The 4,883-nt window shown below is 38.6% G+C and overlaps 1 non-coding gene across 1 annotated transcript; it reads left to right on the top strand.

Moving 5' to 3' along the window:
• Nucleotides 1-824: 824 nt before the first annotated feature.
• Nucleotides 825-931, top strand: LOC120106073. The gene has a single exon (XR_005508301.1). It is a non-coding gene; the product is annotated as a small nucleolar RNA R71 (small nucleolar RNA).
• Nucleotides 932-4,883: the final 3,952 nt, after the last annotated feature.

The raw sequence follows: 4,883 nt of genomic DNA, 5'->3' as shown, positions 1-4,883 counted from the left end.
TGTTAATTATTTTTCCACTCCGAAGGGTTGTGACAGACTTTACTTGCTCAAATTTAGGTTGGGATGAACTTGCTTCATGGACCTCATGTTGACCCTTTGGGTTAGATTGAGGTTGGGCTGGAAATGTCCCTCTTTCCCTAACATTAAGTTGAGCCTCAATTCTACCTACAGAATTTTTAAGTTCTTGGAGTGATTGCATTGTATTCTGATTTATTTGAGTCTGCCCTTGCATGAAGGTTTGCAAAGTATCTTCAAGGGATTTCCTATGTGGTGGCACATAAGGAGTAGGAACAGAATTTCCTTGAGATTCATTGGCAGTGGGTCCATGTCTCCAGCTAAAGTTAGGATGGTTTCGCCAACTAGGATTATATGTTTCTGGAAATGGTCTTTTATAAGTATTGGTGAAATTTGCTTGATCATGCAACACTTCTTGAAAAGCAGGGATTGTAGGACAATCCTTGGTTACATGTGCATTACTCTCACAAATTCCACATATACTTTCAACAATAGTTTGTGCTTTTCCTATATTGGCTTTGCTTAATTCCATGGCTTCAACCTTCCTAGTCAGATTAGCAATTTTTACATTGACATCATTATCATCTTTAATAAGATATATTCCTCCTTTTGTATTAGGTGCTATTTTTGATTTTTCATTTTTATCTGTTGTATCCCAAGCTTGTGCATTTTCTGCTAAAAGATCAAAATAATCCCAAGCTTCATTTGGTTCCTTACTCATGAATTCACCATTACACATCATTTCTACAAATTTTCTCATATTGGAGGACAAACCATCATAAAAGAAACTAATGACCCTCCAAATTTCATATCCATGATGTGGGCAAGCAAGTAGAAGGTCCTTAAATCTTTCCCAACACTGGAAAAATGTTTCTCCATCTTTTTGTGCAAAGTTCATGATATTTCTTCTAAGTGTATTTGTTTTATGTGTTGGGAAGAATTTCTTTAAAAATTCTCTTGTCATTTCTTGCCAGGTAGCTATGGTCCTAGGCCTTAAGGAGTGTAACCATGACTTAGCTTTTTCCTTTAAAGAAAAAGGAAATAACTTAAGCTTAACTACCTCTTCAGTGACATCATTGAAATGAAGTGTTGAACATACTTCATCAAATTCTTTCAGATGCAAATAGGGACTTTCAGAATCAAGTCCGTGAAACTTTGGAAGTAATTGGATTATTCCTGGTTTCATGTCAAAAGCTCCCGCAGCAGTAGGAATAACCATACAGGATGGGGTACTGATCCTAGTGGGTTGTAGATAATCACGAAGCGTTCTAAAAGGTAAGTCATCTTGAAATTCATTATCTTCCTAATTACTACCATTATCTTCCATTTGATTATTTGAATTTTGAACAATTAAATTTTTATCTTTTGATTCAACTCGAAATAATCTATTCGTTTTATCTCTTTGCCACAACCACATATACTGACCAATTAACCACTCGACTTTTTTTTTAATTATTATTATTATTAATTATTTATTTATTTATTTTATATATATATATATTTTTTAGAGTTTTGGATGAGTATGAATATTACCTAAAGCTATGAATATTGGCATCCTGCTACTAAAATTATTCACAATCAAACAGTATCAAAGCATAGCACCCTTATTTCTAATGTTTTCCTAAAAATTTCTAGACAACTCCTAACTGGTTTGAAGAGTACACTTAAGCCTCCAATCCGGTCTAATAACCTAGTCGACCAGGTAAGCTCCCAGGTAAGTGGAGGGGTCACGATGCGTATAGCAAAGGTCCCACTTAAAACCCACTTTTCTCGAACAAAAACTGTCTCCCTTTAATCACTTAAAGGGACAAAGCTTGCCTAGACATCGACCGGGGTCATAGAGCGAAATTGGTGCAACTTTCAGTGGTCTTCGTCCTATTGAGCTCGATTATCCTTAGGGGCCAACGTCTAGTTGATTTTAATTAGGCTTAGGATATTTATGCACTTGGATGATTTTTGGGCTAAGGACGAGTGATGAAATCTCGACCTTATCTTGTTAATGGGTTCAGCCCTTAGATTATTTTATGCAAATGCTTTATACTATATGCAACAATCAAGAAGATTTTTAACATTTTATGTCATGACATTAAATTGCATTTGAATAGTTGATCAAGCAAACTAGCTAAATTTTTTTTCTTCTTTTTATTTATTTATTATTTTTATTATTTTATTATTTTAATTAATAATAATTTTTTTAATTTTTTTAAAACAAGAGTAAAATTCTAATCTAGGAAAAATAGGACTAGTATGAGCAAAACAGGAAAATTAATTTAAATACTCACAGCCGGAGTTCGTTCACTCCGGGAATCCAAAAATGTGATCTTGATCTTCCTCGTTACTGGTCCTGCTTGTGTCGCCCTTGAATCTGAAAAGATTTGAAATTTCAGCTGTGTTAAAAATAAAGAAAAATTGAAGAACTAGAAATTAAATATTTGAAATTTTTAGCCTTGTTCTCATTCGCACGTTGCAAATCCCCGGCAACGGCGCCAAAAACTTGCTATGCTTTTAATCTTGCTCTTTTAAAAAGGGAAATTAAACGTAGGATACCCCAAGTATAGGGTGTAGCAAAGTAATATTCTCGGTGAGTCCGAGATTGAATCCACAGGGATTTGACAGTGAACAAAAACTAAAGGCTAAATAATATTCGGATTGACAAAATATAACTAAGGCATCAGGATTCAGCCTAGCACTTCATCATGCTTTTCTTAAAATCATCTATTATCTCAGTTAAATAGATTTAGTTTTATGGGCAGCATTACAGTAATTCTATTTTAAACTACAGAGATTTCTAAGCATCTGTTATACCCGGGGGAAATAACAAATCAAAGAAAATATATAAGTTTGAAATAATTTCTATAAATTTCCTGCACCATAAATTAAATCAAAAACATTAAAATCCCATTGATGATTAAATGAAATACATGAAGAAAATGCTAGGCTTTTCCTTAGCCTTAGCTAAAAGATATTTAGCTATCCATATGAGATGCAAGCAATTTTATAAAAAGGATTAGTATAGAGTAAATAAAATAAACATAAATCCTTCTTTTTTTTTTCTTTCTCCTCTTAAGAAAACAGGGTGCTCTGTTTTCTTTCTTTGGGTTTTCTCCTCCCGTTGCTTCTCCTCCTTCTCTTGTTCGGCTGAGAAGGTAGATCGGAAGAGGGAGCTTCCTGGTTCCCTTGGCCTCTAGCTGTCCTCTTCTCCTCTCTCCCGTCGGCTGCCTAGATTGGAAGAGAAGATGCTCCGGATGGATTCCCCTTAGATCCGTCAGCTGCTTCTCCTCTTCTTCTGTCGGATGGCTCCCCCGGCTGCTTTCTCCCTTCCGTTCCGTGACCTCCCCTCGCCTCCTCTCTCTTCCACCGGATGGCTCCCCCTTTTATAGAATTTTCCCAAAGCTCAAGAGACGCTGGGAATCAATGAAGATCAAACCGGCCGTTTAATTTGCTCCCTGTTTTCGCGATGGAAGTCGAACCGAGATTGCTGGGTGCTTTGCGATGGACTCGATCATGGGAAGGTTTTGATTCGGCTGGACTTCCCTGGACGAAACGGCTGGTACTCTGTTTTTCACTGGGAAAAGGAGATCAACCGGCTGGATGCTTCGTGATGGCTGTTGGGATGATGAAGCATCTGAAACGCATGGATTTGAATGCAGCTTGGAATGATCCGCGTTTGCTTGAGATACGGGATGAATGAAATCTGGATGCCATGAATTGCTTGGAACTCTTCGGCTGTAGGGATGCGAACGGATGGATTGGCTTTGGAGTTCCCTCGCTGCCGTTGAGAATTTTGAAACACAGACGAAACCGTTGGAGAAGAAGGACTAGGGAGCTTCGGAAGACATTGATGTTGGGAAGTTAAGAAGACTCATGGAAAAGAAGTGGAGGACTCGGCTTGGGACTCTTCTCCTCCCGTTGGCTGCTGGTCTCCTCCTCTTCCGTCGCACGCTCCACCGTTTGAATGAGCTGGTTTAGCTTAGGTCCCTTGAATGAGATGCCATGATGCTTGGAGGTCCACGATCGGTTGGGAAATTGGAAAATTTCAAAGCCCCCATGCTGTGGATGTTTGGAAAATTTATTGAGCTTGGGCTGCCAGGCATTGGGCTCAAATCCAGAGTTACTGGGTCTCTTGGATTAATTTCACTCAAACACAAATAAAACATTAATTAATTAATTTTATTAATAAAAATTAACTATAATACTAATTAAGATAATATGAAGATTTCACTTTTGTACTCTCATCACTTCACCTCCCCTATCCAGCTGTTGTTCCTCCCCAAAACAACCAGTTCCATCTACTACAATCGACAATATGGTCGATGCCATCCCATCTACCTCCATCATACTACCTCCACAACCTCCCCACAGACATTCCATGGTCACCAGATCCCAAACTGGGACTCTTAAACCACGCCGGATTCTCTCCATGCTCGGCTCCATTTCCACCGGTTCGGAACCATCTTGTTTTTCACAGGCTGTCACGGATCACCATTGGAGAAGTGCTATGTCCCAGGAATTTGATGCCCTATTGGCACAAGGGACTTGCGATTTAGTTTGCCGCTCACCCTCTCAGCATACTCTAGGGTGTAAATGAACCTATAAAATCAAACATCATTCAGATGGGTCCATAGCCAGATACAAAGCCAGACTTGTGGCACAGGGGTTCAAGCAAAAGTATGGGATTGACTATTTAGAAACTTTTAGCCCTGTGGCTAAATTTCAAACGATCAGGGTACTAATAGTTCTTGCCCTCTCATCCCGCTGGCCAATCAGACAAATTGATGTCTCAAATGCCTTCTTGCATGGGCAACTAGAGGAGACTGTTTTCATGGAGTAACCCAAGGGGTTCATTGATCCACTCCATCCACATCATG

Source organism: Phoenix dactylifera, unplaced genomic scaffold, assembly GCF_009389715.1.
Source record: "Phoenix dactylifera cultivar Barhee BC4 unplaced genomic scaffold, palm_55x_up_171113_PBpolish2nd_filt_p 000447F, whole genome shotgun sequence".
Taxonomy (NCBI): Eukaryota; Viridiplantae; Streptophyta; class Magnoliopsida; order Arecales; family Arecaceae; genus Phoenix; species Phoenix dactylifera.
Note: the sequence above shows the minus strand (reverse complement) of the source record. Positions and strands in the feature narration are given on the sequence as shown.